The following is a 25,012-nucleotide window of genomic DNA, read 5'->3' as shown; positions in this document are numbered from 1 at the left end:
TAAACAGGTACAAATATTTGCATATTTAACATGTGGGCACTTTGTTGTATGTAGGTTCTACTTCAATGAAAAAGTAAGTTATAAATTCTCATGTATTCTGAATGCATTATGGGGCTGTCAAATTTGTTCCACTGATGTATTGATACTTGGGTTAGTGTGGTATCATTTTGAAACTGATACAAGATTTATAATAGACTAATAGAATTTATTAGCTGATGATACCTTCCTATTTTCATCTCTCACACACTTTTTTTCTTAAGTGGAACTCCATTTTTTCCATGTAAAACTACCCCTTTTCTCATCTTTAATTCCATTGTCATACATAGAGGGTCCAAAAATTCTGCATGCATCCAGCAAGGCCACTTGACCCTTCATAACTCACGGCCTTGCATCACTAACAGCACTGAAATCATCAGAATTACTCAACCTTCACCCATCTCTGCTTACCTTGATTACTTCGTGAAGTCCTAGATTTTTGGATTTCTTCATCCCCAGGACTCTCTTTCCCATTCATGCTGTGGAGAGTGATGTAATCACATTAGCATCCACCCTTAGTACTAATCATCATCTGACATAATATACATTTTGTTTATTTGTTCATCTGTTCTAGAATGTCAGCTCTACAAGGGCAGGAATTTTTGTTAATTTTATTCACCTCTGTATCAATCAGTGGGCAGTAGGCTGGATGCAGTGCACTTGACTATAGTAAAAGAGAAATAATTCCATCTTTCCATGAGGGAATGTCTCTCATCTATCTCAGACCCAGTGCCTAGAAAAAACACCAGCTTTGGGTAGGTGTTTAGTACATCCGTGGAATGAAAAGATGCCTCTTCTGGATAATCCTTTCCTAGACACTGGGAGGCCTATCAGATGTACTGGTGCTTGAAACAGCCCAGTGTTGATTTGGCCCTTGCAAGCTTGGTACTATTCTTTTGGGAAGCTCTCTGGAGAAGTGGCCGTGGCAGGCGGCTTCCCCGAAAGGCAGCAGCTGGCACTTGAGATCTATGTCTTCCTTTGCTTTGTAAAGTTTTTATGGCACAGCTGAGAATATTCACAGAATTCTACCCAATGTTGTCTAATTGCAATTTAGAATTTTACTCAATACCATATAATTATACTTTAGAGCTTTGCCATCTCATTATACAGCAATTTTGGTGGTTGGGAGTAAACGGTGGTGGATGATGATTCTGGTCACTTTTCTATGTGCATAACTCCTCAGTGTGTGCCAGAGAAAGCTTTCAGGCAGCTGAAAGAGCAATGGATTTTCTCTTCTTAAGAAGCAAAACATTTTACTGTTATAAGATGGCAAAGAGAGTCAGGATAACAGATAAGATCAGCATATGAATAGAAATCAGGCATTCAAATCAGACAGACTAGGTTCAAATACTAGTTCTACTTGTCAGTGGTTATAGAATTATCAATTACTCAGATAATCTCTTAGTTCAATTTTTGCCTCTATAAAGTCAGGATAATATTTGATATACTATATAAGGATTGAATGAGATTAAAATGTCTAGCATGGGGCCTGTCTTAAATTAGGCACTGAATAAGTATTAATTTCATTGTTATCCTATTTTTTGACATAAGAAAATGAAGAACTCTCTCCTTTGCAAAAGCATTTACCTCCTGTGTCCATGTTCTAATTTGGCATTGCTCATAGTCAAACATATTGTGAGACACAGGGAATCTGGCATAGACAACAATTAATGAGTATTTGACTACTTCTGAGAAAATGAACATGCAAAGAAAATGAAGAGTCAACTAAATGTAGGCACATGTCCCTGTAAAAGAATAGATGGAATTCAAAGGGAGCCACAACAAGCCTTATTTCCATTTTTCCATCTTTCCGTTTCAAGTAGGAACTGATTTCAGCACCATCTCTGTCTGCTGATTACATGTCACCCATTCAGTTTTCATTATCAGATTTCAAGCATCCTTAACACAAGGGCTGTGTCATTTATATGGTTTTACATTTCCTAGACCATACAGAGTACTCTCTGGATATTTTATAGGTGTGGTAACATTTTAACTTGATTTCATCTTTTGTAGTGCATGAGGACTACTGTGCTCTGTAGGAATCTGGAAAGAAAGGAAATAAAGAGTTCCCTGTTAGATAAACTAAAATATTAATCCATAACAAAACAGGACAACAAACATACGCAGTTCTGTTTTAGTGTCAGGATTACTCCTAGGAACCACAACCTGATTGAAAGCTAAGCTGCCCAAATATGCCATTAAAATTTTGAGTTATACAACACCCTTCATTCTGACCTCATGATTATTAATCAACACTCTGATTATAATCTATTTACTTCTATCGCATGCTATGAGAATGATATACTGGTGGAGGATCCAGTGGGTGTGATATCCTTGAAAATGTTACTTCTCCTTTAAAAATAATAAAGACTGTTCTTAGCCTTGTAAACTTTGTTACTGTGATATGCTCTAATGTACAGACAAAACTACTTTTCTGGGGGTTTAAGGCTAAAGCTATTGACTAATGAAATTCATTTAGGAAATCCACTCTGGGAAGTCTCCAGGAAGGTGAAAGGCTAGCTCACCAAGTGACACCATAAGCTCATCCCTGGCTCTTCTCTTACTACTTGAAACATCTTCACAAGGCAGCTTATCTGGAAACGCATTATGTGTTTGAACAGACAATATGGTATAAAGAGTAATCAGTAAAACAATCTCAAGAGTTTTAGATCTGCAAGTGACCTCAAATTCTCATATGTATATGCCAATGAATATATTATGAAGTCTTAGGTTTGAAAGAATGTAAAGATACTGTCCAGTTTCACCTCTACAATTAATTCAGGAATCTTCCTTGTTGTATCTCTGGCTGGTGATCATTAAGTCTCTGAGTGAAGCTCATTATCTCAGGAAGAAGTTTCTTTCTTTTTTTTAATTGGTGTTAAATTTATATATAATGAAATGCACGGATCTGAAGTTAGAGTTTTGATAAGGATATATGCCTCTGTAGCCAACCCTGTGAACAAGATATAGAACATCCCTTCATTTCTCAAACAGATGTTACTATTAAAAAGATTATTTCTTATGTTGAAGCACAATCTGACTGCAATTTCTTTATGCTAGTCCTATTTTTCTTCTCTGGAGCCATGCATATTCAGCCTGATTTCTTTTTCCCTTCAAAGCCCTTCAAATATTTGAGAATTGAATATGAGAATATAAACCCTTCAGAATATAATAAGAATAACACATTCCAACATGGTGTCAGAGCATAAGTCAGTGTTTATTTATCTAGGAAGTCTGGTGAAGGGGAGCCTACTGCTTTCACTATTAATTTGTGATCATGGGAAAGTTCTTTGCCATCATAAGCTGCACTGTCTTCACCTGTTAAATGAGGACAATGTTTACCTAAGAGGGTTGTTGAAGAAAATAAATGATATAATGTATCTAAAACACTTAACATATTTCCTGGCCCTTAGTAAGATATATAGTAGAAGCTATCAGATTTTATTTTTGCGAAGTAGATTTAAACCTTTTTGAAAAATCCTTGGATAAAACCTGTTTCTAATTCTGTCTCTTTTTCTGGACAGGTATTAAGGAGTATAATGTATCAAAAAGAGAACTGGATTTAGAATCAGATTATCTGGGTTTAATCCTAGGTCCTTATTTTATTAGCCTGTGACCCAAACAAAACAGTCAAGCTTCCTGGCCCATGCCCACGCGTCTAAAGAGACGCTAATAATACTGCCTTACCAACACCACAGCATTGTTGAATAGCTCAAGGTTAAAGTACAATGTGAATTAAAGCTTTTATTAAATTGTAATTTTCTATAGTAAGGTAAGGAGGAATAAAATGATAGTGCCCATTGAGAGGCGAGGTAGGAGACAACCTAAAAGAACCTGAAACTGAATATGCTTTTGTGGAGTTACAGGTATAATTCGAATGATGATGCCACCCAGAGTGTAAGATATAAGCAGGTGGTTGGTACTCAGGGGTTATTACTGAAGCACGGTCTGCATCAGAGTGTTCTGCTCAAGAAACTCAGTGAAGGATGCTGTCTAGGTTGTAGATGAATATCTCACAGTCCCTTCTATTCCTTGGATATATTTCTAGAGGATGACAGATTCTGGTTGAGTTCACAGAGTCTTTTTTTATTGGTAATTATTCGTTTTATTGGTAATTGAATCTAGCCAGTCAACACTCAGTGGCTATGACATACTTCTAGGTTTTCTCTCTGAACTCCAACCATGGATTTTAGCTACCTGGTAAGTTGTTCCTATGTTCTCAGAATATCTTCATCAATTTGTAAGTAAAATGAATGCAGGATTAACATTTAATTCTCAAGTTATAGTACCTCTAAGTGTCCCCCTCCTTGAATGCAGCATCTCAGTTTTTCTCACAACTCCATTCCCTACTCTCCAACTCCAATTCTTCTGCTATTTCTGGGAAAGCCTCAGTACTAATAATGTACACCTAACATCATATGTAATGGAGACAGACTGCACACTTTCTCCCTGAGATCAGGAAGAAAGATACATACTCTGACCACTTTAATTTGACATTGTTCTAGATGTCCCAGACAGTGCAGTAGGCAAGCATATGAAATAAGAGGTACCATATTGGAAATGAACAAGTAAAACTGCCCTCATTTGCAGATGGCATGATTGTATTATAGAAAATCCAATAAAATGTACCAAAAAGATTCTAGAAATAGAGAGGTCAGAGAGGTTGTAGAATATGAGATCAATTGCAAAAATTAAGTGGACAGTCATGGGGATGCATTCTGAAAACTGTGTCACTGGGCGATTTTGTTATTGTATAAACATCATAGAGTGTAGTCACACAAACCTAGATGGTATAGCCTACACACATCTAGGCTATATGGTAGAGCCTATTGCTCCTTGGCTGCAGACTCGGACAGCATGTTACTATACTGAGTGCTATAGGCAGTTGTATCATGATGGTAAATATTTGTGTGTTAAACATAGAAAAGGTATGGCAAAAATATGGTATAAAAGATTAAAAAATGGTATACCTACATAGGACATTTGCCGTGAACAGAACTTGCAGGACTCGAAGTTGCTCTGAGTGAGTCAGTGAGTGAGCGATGAGTGAATGTGAAGGCCTAGGATATTACTATACACTATTGTAGACTTTACAAACACTCTGCACTTAGCTATACTAAATTTATAAAATATTTTTCTTTCTTCAATAATAAATTATCCTTAGCTTATTGTAAATTTTTACTTTATAAACTTGTTAATTTTGTTAAAACTTTTTTGACTCTTTTGTTATAACACTTAGCTAGAAACAGAAACACATTGTATGTCTGTAGAGATATTTTCTATACTTATATCCTTATTCTATAAGCTTTTTCTAGTTTAACATTTTCATTTTATTTTTACTTTGTAAAATATTTTGGTAAAAATGAAAACACAGACATTAGCCTAACCCTACACAGGGTCAAGATAATCGATTTCACTCTTTCATTTCATATCTTGTCTCACTAGAAGGTCTTCAGAGGCAATAATATGCATGGAATTGTCATCTCCTATGATAACAATGCTTCTAGAATTCTTCTAGAATACCTCCTGAAGGACCTGCATGAGGCTGTTTTATAGTCAACTGTTTTATATATATATATATATATGAGTATACACTAAAATAATGATCAAAAGTATAGTAAAAATGTAAACCAGTTAATGTAGTCATTTATTGTCCTTATCAGGTATTATGTACTCTACATAATTGTATGTGCTAAACTTTTATACAACTAGCAGTGCGGTGTGTTTGTCTACATCAGCATCACCACAGACACATGAGTAATGGGTTGTGCTACAATGTTATGATGGCTATGATGTCACTAGGTGATAGGATTTTTTAGCTCCTTTATACTATTACGTGACCACTGTCATACATGTGCTCCATCATTGACTGAAACATAATTATGCAGCACGTGAGTATATTTTCATGTGCTAACAATAAGCTATAGTATATGTTAGTCATAAAGGAAAAATTTTAAAATTGAACTCTAATGAAATTAAGATCTTTGTGAAAACATGCTATTAAGAGAGTATAGACACAATCCACAGAGTGGGAGAATATGTTTACCACACACATCTTTGATAAAAGGCTTGTATCCAGAACATGTAAAGAGCTTGTATAAATCAAGAAGAAAGAGACAGAAGACCCAATTAAAAACATAGGCACAAACAAAACGATTCAAGCAGAAACTTCCCAGTGGTCAAGAAACACACGAAAAATACTCAACTGTATTTGTCATCAGGGAAATACAAATTAAAACTGCTATCTTGGTCTTTCCCATCTTGCAAGATGGCGGGTGAAAAAGTTGAGAAGCCAGATACTAAAGAGAAGAAACCCGAAGCCAAGAAGGCTGATGCTGGTGGCAAGGTGAAAAAGGGTAACCTCAAGGCTAAGAAGCCCAAGAAGGGGAAGCCCCATTGCAGCCGCAACCCTGTCTTTGTCAGAGGAATTGGCAGGTATTCCCGATCTGCCATGTATTCCAGAAAGGCCATGTACAAGAGGAAGTACTCAGCCGCTAAATCCAAGGTTGAAAAGAAAAAGAAGGAGAAGGTTCTTGCAACGCTTACAAAACCAGTTGGTGGTGACAAGAACGGCGGTACCCGGGTGGTTAAACTTCGCAAAATGCCTAGATATTATCCTACTGAAGATGTGCCTCGAAAGCTGTTGAGCCACGGCAAAAAACCCTTCAGTCAGCACGTGAGAAAACTGCGAGCCAGCATCACCCCCCGGACCGTTCTAATCATCCTCACTGGACGCCACAGGGGCAAGAGGGTGGTTTTCCTGAAGCAGCTGGCTAGTGGCTTGTTACTTGTGACTGGACCTCTGGTCCTCAATCGAGTTCCTCTACGAAGAACACACCAGAAATTTGTCATTGCCACCTCAACCAAAATCAATATCAGCAATGTCAAAATCCCAAAACATCTTACTGATGCTTACTTCAAGAAGAAGCAGCTGCGGAAGCCCAGACACCAGGAAGGTGAGATCTTCGACACAGAAAAAGAGAAATACGAGATTACAGAGCAGCACAAGATTGATCAGAAAGCTGTGGACTCACAAATTCTACCAAAATTCAAAGCTGTTCCTCAGCTCCAGGGCTACCTGCGATCTGTGTTTGCCCTGACGAATGGAATTTATCCTCACAAATTGGTGTTCTAAATGTCTTAAGAACCTCATTAAATAGCTAAGTACATTTAATAAAAACAAACAAACAAACAAACAAAAACTGCTATCTTGTACTGCTACACAACCACCAGAATGACTAAGATGAAAAAGATGGTAAGCACTAGGAGCTGGTGAGGATGGCAAAAATTAGTACTCTCATTGCAGCTGCTGGGGGAATAAATTAGTATTTTTGCTTTGGAAATGTGTTTTGAAAAATGAGATGATGCATACTCTATAACCTAGCAATTCCACTCCAAAGCATAAAGTCAACAGAGATGACTGCTTTTAGCCACCGAAAGACAGGTACATAATTGCTTAGAGCTGAACCATTCACCGAGTCAAAACCTGGAAACTATCCAAATATAATCACAAAAGAAGACTAAACAGAAATGGGGATAAAGGACACGACAAGCAACACTATGGGTGAATCTCACAAACATAACGTTGAGTAAAAGAAGCCAATACAAAGAAATACATATTTACATTTTTTATGCAAGGTTCACACAGGGAAAACTAAGCTGTTAGATGTCAGGATCACAATTACTCTTGAGGGAGCTGCAGCAGTGTGATTGGTTCAAATGGTGGTTCAGTTTGTGAAAATTCATCCAGCTATAAAATCATGATATGTACACTTTTTTATATACATATAGTACTTTAACAAAACAGTAAAGAATAAGGTGAAATAAATCTATTTCCAGACAATACAAAACCTGAGACAATTGTTGCCAGCAGACCTGAGGTGAAAGAAATCCTGAAGTGAATTCTTCATGCAGAATAAAATGTTCCCTAATGGAAACATGGAAATACAGGAGAGAATGAAACTTAAACATACAAGGTATAGAGAACTGGGTAAAAAAGTATTAAATTGTTATTATTCATAGATGACGTGATTGAAAATCTATGAGCAAACTGATAGAATTAATAAGTACATTTAGCAAGATCATTTGATATAAAGTGAATACACAAAAATCAATTTCATTTTATATATCTGCAACATGTAGAAAATAAAATTTAGGAATAATAAAATTTAAGATGGTATAAATAACACCAAATACCTAGGAATAAGTCTATCAAAATATTTGTAAAACCTCTGCACAGAAAAAATATATAGCATTGAGAGAAACTAAATAAATACATGGCAAGATATATAGGTTGGAATACTCCATATTGTAATGTTGTAACTCTCCTAAAGTGACCTATAGATTCAATTTAATTACTATCTAAATTCCAGTAAGTTATTTATTTACTATCAGAAACTGAGAAGTCAATTTTCAAGTTTATATGGAGATGCAAAGGGCCAAGAATAGCAAGGCAATCTTGAAGAAGTTGAACAAAGTTGAAAAACTGTTGATTATCAAGACTTTTTTTTAACACTATAGTAATTAATACAGTGTGGTATTCACATATGGATAGGGGAATAAACCATTGAAGTAGAATAGAAGTCCAGAAACAGACCTACACGTGTACTGTCACTTGACTTATGATAAAGGTGATGCTCTGTAGAAGGGATATTTATCAAGAAGACTTATCCTTCCAACTGGATCAATTAGAAAGTCATAGGAAAAAACAAATCTTGACCCCCTACTTTATACCAAATTAAAAGACATAGCAATAAAACTTCTAAAAGAAACAGTGATACATCTTCATGACCTTTTGATACACACATATTTCTTAATATCAGAAAGCATTAAACACAAAGATTGAAATACTAGATTTCAATGAAATTATTGATTTCTAATTATAAGAAGACACCACTAACAGAGTTAAGTGATAAGCCACAGACTAAGAGACGATACTTGCAGTACATATATTCAACAAAGAACTTATTTGCGTATGTAACAAATGCATAGGAATCAATGAGGAAAAGACAGTCATCCCAAAAGAAAAGTGGGCAAAAGACATGAGCAGACACTTTGTAAAAGAAAATATCCAGGCAGCCAAAACACATAAGAAAAGGTGCTCAGTCTCATTAGTCATCAGGCAAATTGAAGTTAAAATTACACTAATATGCATGAAAAGGTATAGAATCAAAAGGGTTGGCAATTCTAAACATTAGAGAAGATATAAAGCAACTGGAACTGTCATACATGCTGGTGTGATCATAAATTGGCACTGCTACTTGTGAAACTGTTAGGCAGTGTCCATGAAAGCTGAACATGCATATACTCTATGATCCAAAAATTCTCTTTCTATCTTTATATTAAGCAACAAAGCATACATATATGGACCAAGAACACGTGCAAAAATTTTCATAGTACTACTATTCATAATTTTCTCAAACAGGGAACCTAAATTGTCCCTTAATGGTAGAATAGAGAAAATACAATGCAGCAATGAAAATCAACAAACCTGCAACAATGTATATGAAACTCAAATAACACTGAGTGAAAGATATCAAATGCAAAACAATCCACACTGTATGGTTCTATTTACACAAAATTCAAAACTTGACAAAACTAACCTTTAGTCAAAATAATGGTAGTCTTCGAGAGGATAAGTGTAGTTTTTAAGAAAAGAAAGTTCTGGTAATATTTTATTTCTGTATTTGAGGGGTACATAAATGTTTATGTTAACTTTGTGTAAATTCATAGAGCTGGATATTCATGATTTTACTCTTTACTATATATCTATATAAAACTATATATCAGTAACAACAAAATAACTGCTTTGATAACTTATTGCTATATCCCTAACCAGAGTTAGCAATTGATCCACAATCCTCGTCTACCTCCGATCTGTATTATATTTATATGCCACCAAAATCTTATAGATAAAAAAGAAATCTTTATGGCTCCACTTTGTTCTGAGAGAGGATGACGAACTGTATGGGGTCCATCAAGCAAGTTCAGGATGCTGTAGTGTCCAGAGATGCGAGGGAAGTTTTAAATTTTCCTTTATTTGGAATTCCCAGGAGGGACCCACCGACTCTTCATTTCTTCAGCTCTTGTGCCAACAACATAGACAAATTTCAGTTGGCATTTGTTTAGATAAATCGATGGCACTTTGTGTGTGTATACATGTATTTTATATCACTTTTTAACTTTTAAAAGGGTAAGATATGAAAAAATTGCATACAACATATATACTTGTAACCACCAGCAAAGTCAAGAAATAGAACATTACCAGATTACAGGAGGCCCTATCTGCTCTGTTTCCTTCTTTATCTGTGTATGTTCACACATACATATGTGTGTGTGTATATATATATATATATCTATATCAATACAGTATTTTAATTTATAATTCATATTTCAATTTTCTCAATTGACTTAATAATGTTTCTTATAATAAAGGACAGTATAATATAAAGTTTATATCATTTATCCCTTCAGCCCAGGATCCAATCTAGGGTTAGAGATTACACTTAGTTCTCATGTCTCTTTAGCCACTTTTAATCTGAAACATATCCACAGTTTTTGTCTTTTGACATTGATATTTTTGAAGTCTTTAGTTGTCCTCTCTGCTTTCAAAAGTAATATTTCTCACCTGTGTTTGTCTCCTGTTTCTTCTAATCATGGTTGGAAAGGGATTATGTAGGTTTGGCTAGAACACTGCACATATGACACCGTGTTCTTCTCAGGGTATCACATCTGGAGACACATGATGTCTGTATGTCCCTCAGTCACCATGTTAATTTTGATCACCCAGCCTATAGTTGCCCACTTCTCCACTGTATGTTACTATTTTACTCCTTTGCAACTAATAAGCAGTCTGTATGAAGACACAGAAATACACTATTTCTTCTCAGTTTTCTTCTTGAATTAGTGTCCATTAAGGATTTTTTGTCTGATCCGGTGTTTACCATAATGGCGGCAAAATGATGATTTTCCAACTCCAGCACTAGCGTGTCAACTGAAAAATGTAAAATAACAGTTTTCTAGGAAGACTGTGAGTCATTCAATTATTTATTCACTCATTAATTCACCAAAACAGAATTACTTGACATTGATTGATCGATCTGATAACTAGAGTAGTTTAAGGTCCAAAGGGACCTTTTTTAGGTTAAAAAAGCAGTCCCTGGTTTTGAAACATTCACAATCTGTCAAAGAGATGTTGAAATACCAGTTGACCCTCATTATTCTACTATAAAAAGTTCTTTGCTTACTTAATATCTAACTATCCCCTTATTTATCTAATTACTATCCACATGGGCTGGTGGATTCCTTTTTGTTTCAATTGTTGACAATTTATTTCCGAGCTTAAGTTTCTTTGCTGCTGAAATTGTCTCTGGTTTGGCCAGTGAGAGCCGCTTCAAGCTGGCTCCTGTATCCTTGTTATGTGCTCCCTCTTCCCATTTTCTGAGCACTTCTCTGGTTTCTGTTACAACAAATCCAACCATTTATTTGAAGTCTAATATGTCATTTATTTCTAGGGCAACCTCCAACACTAACTTTGCCCCAAAGATGGTTTTATTTTTCTGTACATTTGTGTACACGTTATACTCAATTCTCTAATTCTTGCTTACACTTGAAATTGATTTCTAGTTGTTTTATATATTTTATTTATCTCTTCAATAGTTTGCATTTCAAAACCAAGGCCTTCTTTTTATAATTTAAAAATTAGATTGCCCTTGGGATCTTGAACTGTAAAATAATGCTATTTTTATGAACAAATAGATGGATGAATGAAGCAAATTGTCTCCCTAGAAAATGTTTCTAGTTTACATTTTTCAATTTGTATGTTTATTGGAAACTTACCTAATTGTTGGAGGATAATTAAACTAGGAAGAGAAAGCAGAGGAAATTGGGTGTCCCCATGCTAATAATATATAGAAAAAGAAAAAAAAAAAGGCAATGACCTCCTAAATTACATTCAGTGAGCTCAGTTACCCAACTGGCTGGCTGATATTCTTTTTGTTCATAACTTAAGACATTTTTATTGTGTTGTTATATTTTAACAGGTGTTGGTGTCCATTTTTTGAGATAATGTAGTTGATATTTATTTTGATAAGAGTTATCTTTGTTGTTAGTAAAATTCATGTCTTGGGTAGATTAAATGATTTAAAAAGTTATTGATTGTCTTGTTATAGGATTTTGTGATAGGGAACTAGTTTATTGTCAGGAGATGAATTGTAGAGGTCTACATTCCTTGATGTTGTTGAGCTGATCCTGTTGTGTCTGTTTCTATGAGTTGGTCCCTGAACCTGCAGAGATAAGATGAGTGATGTCTGTGAGCGTGATTTCTTTGCTTTTTGCTCCACTTCGATAGGGTGCAGAGATTTATTCCAGTCATAAATTCAGCAAATCTGAGCTAGTATAGTGAGATCTAGTGAATACCAGAGAATATTCATGTAATATAATAAATTTTCCTCCTTCCTTCCTCCCTCCCTCCCTTCCTCCTTTCCTTCCTTCCTTCCTTCTCCTTCCTTCCTTCCTTCCTTCCTTCCTTCCTTCCTTCCTTCCTTCCTTCCTTCCTTCCTTCCTTCCTTCCTTCCTTCCTTCCTCCCTTCCTCCCTTCCTCCCTTCCTCCCTTCCTCCCTTCCTTCCTTCCTCTCTCTTTCTCTCTCTCTCTTCTCTTCTTTTTCTTGCTCTTGCTCCATTGTCCAGGCTGGAGTATAGTGACACAATCATGGCTCACTGCTGCTTTAACCCCCTGGCTCAAGCAACCCTTCTGCCTCAGCCTTCCGAATAGCTAGTACTACAGGTGTGCACCACACACCAGCTAATTTATTTATATTTTCTGTAGGGATGGGATCTCCCTACATTGCCTAGGCTGGTTTTGAACTCCTGGGCTCAAGCGATTTTCCCTCCTTGGCCTCCTAAAGTGCAGGGATTACAGGTATGACCCTCCATGCTGGCCTTTAAGAGTAATATTGTTGCTGCTTTTCAGGATATGTTTGTTGCGTTAAAAGCCCTTGGAGACTTGATTAGCTAAAATAATTAGCCTATTAACCATTTGTTTTTAATTAGATGAGCTTTTTCAGACTCAGGTAAGGCTTGGGCTGTATGGAAATCATGGAGTCAGACCTGCTCACCTTACAGATGAGGAGATTCAGATGCAGAGAGGTCCATGAGAGCTAGCTAGTGGCAGAGTTAGTAAAAGAATCAACTCTTTGACTCTTGGTTGAATGTTCAGTATATTACACCTGAGAACATAGCTAATGGTTTGGCTTATTAAAATCACTCATCTCACCATTTGTTCAGTAAACCTTTGTAATTGAGGAAGCATGGAAACTTCAGCACACTGTGAGAACTACCCTTAATTCCAAATATCTGAAGTCTAATTTGTGTGTTCTTACTGTAGTTATTACTAAGCCATCAGAAGTTTTAGGCAGTTTTGTTGGGTAGAAAATGAATTAACTAGATATAGATCCTGCACTATAGAAATGTCTGCATTCCATAAAAGGCATTCAGATTAATTCATAATCTGTTTAGCTGCATTGCTACATCACAATCAACATTGCTATTAGCAGCAGCAGCATCTCTGTGCTGAATGTCATGCCATGTTATTGTAATTAGTGCTTCTGTGCTCAGCTATCCCACAGCAATTTCGTTCATTCAACAAATATTTGAGATTTGTGCCAGACCCAGTGCTTACAACTGGGGATACAAGATAACTTGGAAGAATTAATTACAACCCTTTCTGAGCTTGGTAGACAATTGAAAACGAAAACCGTTAAAGTGAGAAGTTATTATAGAGGAAGAATATGAAACCATGAGAACATATGAGAGGAGAACCTAATGGTTCTGGAAAGTGATGCTTAAGTTGAGACCTGAAAGATAACTAGGAGTTATCCAGATGAAGAGACGGAAAAACCACAGAGAACAGTGTGGAAAAACTGGAAGAAGAGAGCCAAGAAAGAACAATAATGGCTGCAACATGGTCACGGAAGTTAAGGTAGATGACACTGAAGAACTGGCAGACGGCCTCAATCCCACATTCCAGAGGGCCTTGAAGGCCCCACGAAGAAGTTCTGACTTCATCCTAAGTCTCTGCTGGACTGTAAACTCTTGAGGGCAAGGCTTTCTATTATTTTCCCTATTTTCTGTCTTTGTGTACTGAGTGTCCAACAGCATGCCAGATACAGACCAAGTGTGTAGTGAATCATTGAAAGCAGAATGAGTGATACAGTTAATCATAAATAATTCTCACCATTCTCTCTGGTTCCAGCCTCTGAAAGAAGGCAGGCTTACTTTGCCCATGTTGTTACATTAGATTTAAGTGATTTCTGTAGAGTAGGCCAGATAAATTTCTGAGACGTTCTAGAACTCTGTTCTTAGGATATAGTCTTATCCAGTATATCCCTGAGGGAAAAGTACAAGAAGTTAAAGTCAACTCACAGGTCGCTGGGAAAATATCTACCAGCTATGAGTGTATGATGTCTTTGTTGTTTGATCCTCATAACAGTTAAATTTTCATTCTAGCAAAGAAATAGTCAGAAGTGCTTCTTGCATAAAGCATTTGTTGGCAACAGCCCTGCATCCCTTAGGTCATTCTTTACAGGGGAATTGTGACATTCTAAAGACCATGGTTATAGGGGACCCCATTGTTACAGCCCCTTCTGGTGCTTGCTAAGCACTGTTCAAGGTGGCAAGATTCAGGCATAATGGCTTGAGGGGTCAGCCCTAAATCATCTGTTTGTTATTGTTGTAGGTCTATTGGGGTTCAAGATGAAATTACCTATTTGAAGACTTTGTAAATCCTCCCTTTTTTTGTTTTTAATCAGGGTAAAAATCTACAATTTCAGAAAACAGCTATTTATGAAAGTGGTGAGTGCTTGGTTTTGATAATTATATTTTATTATTAAATGAAGTATTTTACTGATTTCTGACCCTTCTCTTTAAGATAGGTGGTAGCAGACCTCCATTCAGTATTTATTGCCATGGAAACCAAATCTAGGCTAACTTAGCTGCTTCAGAATGTTTATTGGTGTGTGGGTTTCTTGGTGAGGCATTTTGCCAGATACTGCAATCCCTTATGATCTCTTTCCATTAACACTTGTGTGTGTGTATGTTTTGTGTGCCTCTTCACTTGAATTAGTTGGTACTTTTATCTGAATCTATTTCTGAAAGTACTAAATGGATTAGTTCCAAGCAGGTCGGGCCCCTGTGGTCATGTTGCCTGCTCGAATTTGTGTGTATGTATGGCTACTGAAGAAATAATATGGGTGGAAACTGCTATTATTTCCTCCTGTGGCATAAAATTTCAGATTTGGGCATCTTTCCCTAGAAAGGCTGCTGTGTTTCTCCTATAGATTTTCCTGACCGTATGTACTTGTATGCACAAGTGCATGTGTATGTACATGTAGGGAGGTGTATACAGATACTGGACTCTCTGTGTCCACTGATAATTCATGTGACACAAGTTGTATGAAGTAATAAGTTCTTTGGTGAAGTGAACATTACAGTTCTTCTTATGTCTTCTTGATTTAATAGAAGAAATGCATTATGAATTCATTTACATTCCATAAGATACTAAGATGCAAATTATGCTTATAGTGCCCCAGCATTACCAAATTAGATGCTCCTATGAGCAAGTGCGAACTTATACTTCCAATAAAACTGGATATTAGTGGAAAACACACACACACACAAAAGTGAGAAGCCATAGTGCCTTCAAATTTGTAGAAGCAACTCTAATATAATGTGGTGTAGAGAATTTCCAGCATGCTCCATATCAAACCAAATGTGTACATCTTGCCCTGTGAACTGACTCGGCTGGTGCACATGGAGCTCATTGCCAGTGACTCCATGTGGATTGACTACGGGATGATGGTTATTTCTACTGCAAGATAATGGCAACCAGGTATCATAGGAGGCTGTGCTGCAATGACAGGTGCCTCATAAATATAGCAGGGAGAGAATAGTGAAAGAATCTGATGTTGAACTTTCTTTTCTCCTTTGTTAGCAGTTTGTCCTTCTGAAAGAAAAGGGTGGATGTGACTTTCTAGAAGCTTCCCTTTGTGAATGTTAATTTTATGTGTTAACTTGATTAGGCCATGGGATGCCCAGATACTTGGTTAAACATTATTTCTGGGTGTGTCTGTTGGGGTGTTTATGGAAGAGATTAGCATTTAAATTTATAGACTGAGTCAAGCAGATTGCCCTCCGCAGTGTGGTTGGGCATTATCCAATCCATTGAGGGACTGAATGGAACAAAAAGGCAGAGGAAGGGAGAATTTGCTTTCTTTCTGTCTGACCACATAAGCTGGGATACTGGTCTTCTCTTGCCCTTGGCCTGGGACTTAGACCATTAACTTTTCTGGTTCTCAGGCCATCAGACTCAGAATGTAACTTAACATCATTGATTTTCCTGTATCTCCACCTTGCTGACTGAAGATTGTGGGACTTCTTGGCTTCCATAGTTACATGAACCAATTCGTTATACTCTCTCTCTCCCTCTCTCCATATATCTACATCTATCTCCATCCTATTGGTTCTGTTTCTCTGGAAAATCCTCACAAATAGATCTTTCAATCTCCTTTGCTGCCTTCTTTCTCTGCTCTGGCCTATTTCTAGAGGACTCTATCCAAGTCCTAGGTCAGAAAATTAGCATTTCTTTCTGTTTAATTTTTCTCTCAGTAATAGGATCCATTCTCAAGGTTTCAACTCCCATTGCTCTCTAGCCTCCCTTTCTCTCCTGAGCTCTATCACCTCACTTTCAGCTTCTTGATGGGTGTGGCCTCCTAGATATTGTCTTTGCATCTTTCTTCACAAACCAGGTCAATGACCTTCTCCAACTCCCCAGGTTTTTTAGAGTTGAAGGAATTATCATTACTTTCTCAGTCAGTTGGATTTACACGTTGGCCTCATTTGTGACTACTTTCGCTTTTTACTTTATTCAACCTACAGCTCATAAATTATTGATATCTTATTCCCTAATAATTCTTACATTCCATCCCCAATTATATAACCGTAGTGTAGATCTTCATTATCTCTCATTCAGACATTTGCCCTAGTTTAACAACCAAACTTCCCAATTATCAGGCTCTTTTTCACCCAGCCCATCCTGCAAGTTGCTGACAAATTATTTGTCTTAAACCTTATCTCTGATTAGGCCACCTCCTTATTCAAGAATGCTTAATGGCGTCCCACTGCTTCTTATTAATAGCCAAGCATCCATAACACACCATTCTTAGATTCATTTCATCTTCCAGCTTTATGCCTCAGTATTACCCAAGGTGTTTACACAACTAGAAAATGTGCTTGTATTTAAATATATTCTTGTGTCAAACTAGCAACTTCTCATTTGTTTGTTTCTATATCTGTCTCATTGATCAGACCATAAGTACCAAGGATAGGCATTGTGTCTGCTTTTTTTTCTTTTTGAGACAGTCTCACTCTGTCGCCCAGGCTGGAGTGCAGTGGCATGATCTCGGCTCACTGCAAGCTCCGCCTCCCAGGTTCACACCATTCTCCTGTCTCAGCCTTCCGAGTAGCTGGAACTACAGGCATCCGCCACCAGGCCAGCTAATTTTTTTGTATTTTTAGTAGAGACAGGGTTTCACCGTGTTAGTCAGGATGGTCTTGATCTCCTGACCTTGTGATCTGCCCGCCTTGTCCTCCCAAAGTGCTGGGATTACAGGCATGCACCACCGTATGTCTGCTTTTGATCATTACCATATCCTCCTATCTAATACAGTGTCTACCACATAGCATAGTAGATACATTTTAAATGAATGAATATATTATGTGATTTGCTGCCACAGAACTTTGTGAATATACTTTTCATGCTTGGAATATCCATTAGCATGACTCTGCTGATTGCAATACTATTTATCCTTCAATAGCTGTCCAAATATTATCCCTTCTATTAAATGTTACCTGAACTGTTTCCCTTCTCATTTTGTCTATGTTTCTGTTCTCTACTTCCCCAGTTGAATGTGTTCTTCTCCTCTTCCTTTTGGTTGCTCTGAATCTCCTTTATGTCACTTAACATATAATGACATCATATATTGGATGTTATATGTGTGTATATATACATATACATATACATATATACAGTATATAATATATTGGATATTAGTCTATGCTCCAACTAGCAATGGACATTTTGTACTGACTCTCTTTGGTCTCATTTTCTCAATGATTTAGACAAAGAAGTAGAAAGCATATTTATTACATTTATAGATGGCAAATAGCTAGAAGAGTAGCTTTGATATTTAAGAATGCCTAGGGGCAGAAAAAGTGAACTGAGTCTAACAAGATGAAAATAAAGAAAAATGTGCTTTATGCACAAAGGCCTTAAAATCAGCTGTAGAAGTATAGTACGGGAAGCATGCATATTAGTGAAAACTTAGTCTTGGCTGATAATTGGTTAAGTATGGGCAGAGTGATGTGACTGCCAATAAGCTGAAGCACTCTTGATCTTGGATATATCACTAGAAGTAGACTCCAGAATGAAGGAGGTAATAATTCTCCTTTACCTTAGGCTGAACTGTCCGCACTCTAAGAAACGTTGGGACATGTTCAAAGGCGAAGGACTAGGAATTCGAAGGATCTGGAAACCATTCATTCACGCCTATATAAGTAATTAGAGATATTGTGCATGTATGAAGGGGTCATGATAGCTGCCTTGTTTATTAAAGAAAGAGTAGAAATTACAGGAGGCCTTTGAAGGATCAGAAAAAGAAAGAACATTCTGCTGGCCAGAGGTATCCTAGGTAGTATTGACTTCCTCCAGAAAGTGAGTTTCCAGTCCCGGGAAAAGTCCAAGTGAAAGCTGAGTAATGCAGCTGAATAGTTAGTAAAGTCCTTATACCATATAGTCCCCAAATTCTAGATTTTCTTACATTTTCTTATTTGTTGTAAAATGAGGGGTAAATTCCCTCCGTATTCATTTATTCAAGCATATATCAGAGATTTTAAACGTCCTGAGTGCTGTACTGTGCCAGATACTGGGGATACAGTGATGAAGTAATTTTTAGTGGTGGAGGAAACAAGTATAAACTAATAACATAGTATGATAAGACATACAGTAGTACTAGTTATGAGATGATATGGGAATATAAAAGAGGATCGTACATATTTTCTTGGGTGAAATCTTCACAATGGATTGACATTTGAACAGGCCCTTCAATGAACTGGAATACCCTTGGAGCATGGAAGATTTAAAAATTCTGGACCATGTGGTAAATTATTGTCAGTAGTCTTAAGTGAATATATACAAGGACAAATAAATGAATTGTCTTTTCTGGTCTACAGATGTTTTAATGATTTCCTCTTATAAAAGAAATAAATGTTCATTTTAGAAAATGTAGTAAACCAAATGTATATAAGATGAAAAAAAATCTGCAATTCCACCCCTGAGGGATAACTTCCATTAATATTCTGGGTGCTGCATTAGAAAGTAGGAGGCCTGGTGGGTAGAGTCATAGCTTTGAGAGAGTGAGGCAACGAGAAACCAGCAGAAATCTTCCGAGTAAGGAGTGGTCAGACAATTGAAGAACTGGGGGTTAAACAGCCCAGAGGGAGAGAACAGAAAGTGCAAACACAATGAAGCAGAAGAACTTGTTGTTTAAGGCGTAGGCAGGTGAGGAGTGTGATGGGATGAGTATGAGCCAAGGGAGAACTGTAAGGAGTTAGCCTGGGGAGTAGGCAGGAGACCAAACATGCAGAGGCCTGCAGGCCCTGTGCATCATATTTGCATTTCATTCCTAGTGCGTTGGGAAGCCACTGAAGGGTTTTAAGGCAGGAGCAGCATGGTCTGGTTTGTGCTTCTGAAAGACTCCTGTGGCTGCTGTGTGCAGAATGGACTGTGATGGTGTGTGGGGGCCGAGTGGAAGCAGGGACTGCTGACAGGGCTATTACAGTATTTCCTGCCAGAGCTGATGATTGATTGGACCAGAATAGTAGGGGAGGGAGAAACAGTTTGGACTTTAATTTTTTTAAGAGACAGAATTAATAAGGACTTTGTAATTCTACACAGTGTGTGATGAAAAAGTGACATAAAGGATACGTGACCATTTTATATCAGAAAAATTGCATCTGCTGATTATTTTTATATTTAGTGTAGTTAGCATAAAGTAAAATCCATTGAGTTCTCATTACAGAATGTAGATTCAGTCATTCTCAACAGTTTGTCATCTTAGTATTTTTTCAGACAATCTTTCCAGATATTGTTATAAGCATATACTTGGCCCAGATGGTCTCTATCTGACATTTGAAATCAATATTCTTTTGCTTTGGCTGGGCAAAATAGGTAACCTGTACCTTCCTCTGTAAAGGCTTACTTAAAAAATATTTTAATTCCTATTAAATAAGTAATTGTTTCTTTTATTATAGAAAATTTTAAAAATAATGGCGGGCAGACAGAATATTAAAAAGATAACTGACAATCCTGTTTTCTAGATGTATACCTGTTAAAATTTTGTGGTATAATCTTTCAGACAAAGACAGATTTATATGGAATTAATGAAGCTTGCCTATAGGTCCCTTTGCAGGCCTTGATTGGGAGTTAACGTAATTTTGTATTCATCATTTTGTGTTTTTTCCTAAAATGGCTTCTCTTCTTATTTTTTAAAATTTAGATTGTACAAAACCTGGATCCACCCATATTTTCAGATTCTTTATTTGCAGGGAAATTTCATTTTATGACAAATAGAATCATACATATCAAAATATTATCAATATCTTTCCATGCTGTTGAATAGTCTATAATATTATTTTTATGGGATAGTATCTTTTGTCATATGCCTGTACCATAATGTATTTAATTAAGTGACCATTGTTGAGACATTCAGGCTGGACAAATATTTTTTTTCTATTGCAGTTTGACATTCATTAAATTCATGCTGTGGCTCTCTTCCTACAAAGTACAGATTACCCAGCATGCTCTGGTCAAGAGTTTTAGAGTATTCTTTTCTACATGATAACTTCTCGGAGTAGAAGTAAAATACTGGGTGAATAATTTGTTTCCTCAGTATTGTCTCTTCCTATAGAACTATGGTTTGGGTGGAGTTTGAGGGACTCATTTAGTCAGAATCAATTCAATTTTCTTTAATATGCTAAATAATTAAAATAATTCTACCTGGTATGTTTATTTAAAACTTTTTCAATTAATATTATTCTTATTAGAATTTTAAAATCAGTTTAAAATATGATCTCTGGCTACTTCAGAAAGATAAAAATAGACTGAGCTTTTGCACGCAGTATTTTGAAAATGCTTATTAGGTATTAACTTAGAACAGCATGAAATCTTAATGAAGAAGCTAATAGTCTAATTAAAAAGAAAACTATATGGAGATAATTTGGGGAACCTAGAAAAGAACTAAAAAGAAATGTGATTTTATCCCTGAGAGTGAACAATTACACCCTGAATTTTTAATTAACAATGGAAATGCATTAGAAGGGTGAATGAATTTGGTTTTCAGATAATAATGCAAACATGATCAGATATTATTGCATGAAATAACTTAATAGTAATAAATGTTAAGATAACATTTTATGTGTGAATGTTAAAATTTATTGCTCACCAAAGGGTTTTAGGTATTTTCTGGTTTGGGAGCTGTCTCTATGGTGCATTCTACTGTATTTTTACCATTGGTGTTGATGGTCATGTATGCAGAGCAGGTGACTTCCAATCCATATGGTAGACTGAACTGATGTAGGAAGTGCGAATAGCACATTCCCAACTTGTGGAGTTGTTACAATGTAACAAAGTCAGAAATCCCACAGTCCAGCTCAAAAGCAAAAAAAGAGAAATTTTGAGGAGTTAGAAATAAAGAGGAAACAAAGTCAGAGCGTGAGAATAGGTTAAATCTGAAAAGCCCACAGAGCTATTGAAATTTGCCACAGGCCTAAGCAGAGAGCAAAATAATGAATGAATTCCCATTCACAATTGTTACAAAGAGAATAAAATAGCTGGGAATACAACTAACAAGGGAAGTGAAGGACCTCTTCAAGGAGAACTAGAAACCACTGCTCAAGGAAATCAGAGAGGACACAAGCAAATGGAAAAACATTCTATGCTCATAGATAGGAAGAATCAATATTTTGAAAATGGCCATCCTGCCCAAAGTAATTTATAAATTTAGTGCTATTCCCATTAAACTACCATTAACACTCTTCACTGAATTAGGAAAAACTATTTTAAAATTCATTTGGAACCAAAAGAGAGCCCAAATAGCCAAGATGACTCTAAGCAAAAAGAACAAAGCTGGAGGCATCACACGAACTGACTTCAGACTATACTACAAGGCTACAGAAACCAAAAAAGCATGGTACTGGTACAAAAACAGACACATAGACCAAGGAACAGAATAGAGAACTCAGAAATAACACCACACACCTACAACCATCTGATCTTTGACAAACCTGACAAAAACAAGCAACAGGAAACAAATTTACTTTTTGACAAATGGTGCTGGGAAAACTGGCTAGCCATAGGCAGAAAATGGAAACTGGACCCCTTCCTTATATCTTATACAAAAATTAACTCAAGTTGGATTAAAGATTTCAATATAAAATCCAAAATTATAAAAACCCCGAAGAAAATCTAGGCAATACTATTCAAGATATAGGCATGGACAAAGATTTCATGACAAAAATGCTGAAAGTAATTGCAACAAAAGCAAAAATTGACAAATGGGTTCTGAATAAACTAAAGAGCTTCTGCACAGCAAAACAATCATCAGCATGAACAGACAACCTACAAAATGGAAAAAAATTTTTGCAATCTATCCATCTGACAAAGGTCTAATATCCAGAGTCTAGAAGGAACTTAAACAAATTTACAAGAAAAAAAACAACTCTATTAAAAAGTAGAAAAAGGACATGAACAGACTTCTCAAAAGAAGGCATTCATGTGGCCAACAGACATATGGAAAAAAAATCTCAACATCACTGATGATTAGAGAAATACAAATGAAAACCACAATGAGATACCATCTTATACCAGTCAGAATGGCAATTACTAAACAGTCAAGAAACAAAAGGTGCTGGTGAGGTTGTGGAGAAAAAGAAACACTTTTACACAGTTGGAAGGAGTGAAATTAGTTCAACCATTGTGGAAGACGGTGTGTGTGATTCCTCAAAGATCTAGAAGCAGAAATACCATTTGACCCAGCAATCCCATTACTGAGTATATACCCAAAGGAATATAAATCATTCTACTATAAAGATACATGCACGCATATGTTCATTGCAGCACTATTCACAATAGCAAAGACACGGAATCCACCCAAATGCCCATCAGTGATAGACTGGATAAAGAAAATGTGGTACATACACACCATGGAATGCTCTTCAGCCATAAAAAGGAACAAGATCTTGTCCTTTGCAGGGACATAGATGGAGCTCGAAGTCATTATCCTCTGCAAACTAACACAGGAACAGAAAACCAAACATCGAATGTTCTCACTTGTAAGCAGCAGCTGAATGATGAGAACACATGGACACATGGAGGGGAACACACACACTGGGGCCTGTCTGAGGGGGTTAGGGGAAGGAGAGCATCAGGAAGAATAACTAATGGATGCTGGACTGTCTAATACCTAGGTGATGGGTTGATCTGTGCAGCAAACCACTATGGCATAAGTTTATGCAACAAACCTGCACATCCTACACATGTACCCCAGAACTCAAAAGTTGAAGAATAACAAAAAGAAACGTGCTATAGGCCTAAGAGGCTAGAATTTTACAAACAATGGGAGGGGGTGGTTAGAAGTCAAGGCCAAGGGTCCTATGTGTCTGGAAGTGAGCTCCCTGCCTAAGCTAGAAGTTGGGAAAGGCTGTATTGTCTTTTAAATAGGGTCTAGAATTCTTTCCTTTGACCGGAAGACACAGCAGTCACGATGGGCATCTCGGGTAGAAAAAGTCATCTGTGAGAAGTTGGAATCCTGTGGCTGCTCTGGAGTTACAAACTAAGAAATATTTCTCAGCAAATACTCACTTGTTGAGTAATTATGTTGCTGGGAATGGCTAGGTACTATTCTTAGTCCTTCACAAATACTAACCCACTTAATCCTGATAATGGCTTTCTTAGAAAAATTGGTTTAGTGAAAAGAAAGAAAAAAACTGTCCTATGGGGTCTCATCTCAGCCTATTTTGCATGGAATTGCTGAAGATCTTGCTGAAGATGAGCTGAACTAAAATTTACAAATTTTTACAAAATTACAAAGCACATGTAAAAATAATGATAGAAAATCAGTAGACTCAGTAAATTGGGAAAACTCACATTCGTTAAAGATAATAGACTGCTATGTGGAAATGATCCTACTTTCTAGGTGCTGATATGGAAGTTTCTATAGTTTAAGTGAGCTACATCCCACAGGCGCTAAATGGAGAGCCAGGGTTAAAATCCAAACACCAGAGGCCACACTTGTGATCACTAGCCTGTATTGTTTTTCCTATAAAATTAAATTCCTTACAAACACAATACAAGTTTGCCAAACTGGGTGTAGAGATATCTTTAAATATAAACAATGACAGATACATTTCTGTCAATAATAGTCATAGCTAAGAGTACTCATTAGAAGAAACAAAATAGTCCCCTGTCATCTGTGGCTTTTCCTTTCCATGGTATCTGTTATCTGTAGGTCAACTGCAGCACAAAAATATTAAATGGGAAATTCCAGAAATGAACAGTTCATAAGTTTTACATTACCTGCCATTCTGAGCAGTGCGATGAAGCCTCTCATCCAGCTCTGTCCACTGGGATGCGAATCGCCCTTTGTACGGTGTATCCACATCGTGCATGCTACCCATCCATCAGTGACTCATACCGTCTGCTCCTGACATTCAGCCATCAGCGTTGCCATGGCCCCATGATCTAGGATCACTAGAATTAGATGATCCTCCTTCTGATAAATCATCAGAAGGTCCATCATAGCCTAATGTTACCTCACAATGCCTATGTCATTCACCTCACTTCATCTCATCACATAAGCATTTTATC

At 36.8% G+C, this 25,012-nt stretch overlaps 1 long non-coding RNA gene and 1 pseudogene across 3 annotated transcripts in view; one reads left to right on the top strand and one right to left on the bottom strand.

Moving 5' to 3' along the window:
• LOC116269687 overlaps nucleotides 1-24,805 on the bottom strand; it is a 44,312-nt gene extending 19,507 nt beyond the window's left edge. The window contains exons 1-2 of one of the 2 annotated variants that reach the window (XR_004177370.1): nucleotides 24,722-24,805; nucleotides 448-515 (exon numbers count right to left, since the gene is read on the bottom strand). This is a non-coding gene — a long non-coding RNA (uncharacterized LOC116269687). Of the gene's footprint in view, nucleotides 1-447; nucleotides 516-14,457; nucleotides 14,559-24,721 lie in introns of those variants that run through there. The other variant, XR_004177369.1, reaches the window with a different exon arrangement.
• Nucleotides 6,290-7,205, top strand: LOC101022755 (annotated as a pseudogene). The gene has a single exon (XR_162522.3). The product of XR_162522.3 is annotated as a 60S ribosomal protein L6 pseudogene (transcript).
• Nucleotides 24,806-25,012: the final 207 nt, after the last annotated feature.

This window comes from Papio anubis, chromosome 12, assembly GCF_008728515.1.
Source record: "Papio anubis isolate 15944 chromosome 12, Panubis1.0, whole genome shotgun sequence".
Lineage (NCBI taxonomy): Eukaryota > Metazoa > Chordata > Mammalia > Primates > Cercopithecidae > Papio > Papio anubis.
This window is presented reverse-complemented; position numbering and strand designations above follow the sequence as displayed.